We start from the raw sequence: 328 nt of genomic DNA, 5'->3' as shown, positions 1-328 counted from the left end.
AGGATCTCTGTGGACTGGTGAAAAAAATGTATCTAGGATTGACGACATTCTGGAATAAAATGAATGCCCTTTGGTTTGTGTAACACCCCTATAGCACGCCGATAGAATTTATTTTGAGAGATTCGAGATTTATTATAGAAAATACACTTGCTTTATACCGTGTGTCCGTTCTCAAACTCGAACATAGGGATTTAACATGGAGTTGAACGTTTTTGCGGATTTCTGCTCGCCAACTTATTCTACAGAAAAGGTAATGGTATCATTGGAAAGAGAAAATTATTGCGCATCCACTGATACTAACAACAAGACTAAAAATTGAAATTGTAAT

Source organism: Photinus pyralis, unplaced genomic scaffold, assembly GCF_008802855.1.
Source record: "Photinus pyralis isolate 1611_PpyrPB1 unplaced genomic scaffold, Ppyr1.3 Ppyr1.4_LG2, whole genome shotgun sequence".
NCBI classification, from domain to species: Eukaryota; Metazoa; Arthropoda; class Insecta; order Coleoptera; family Lampyridae; genus Photinus; species Photinus pyralis.
This window is presented reverse-complemented; position numbering follows the sequence as displayed.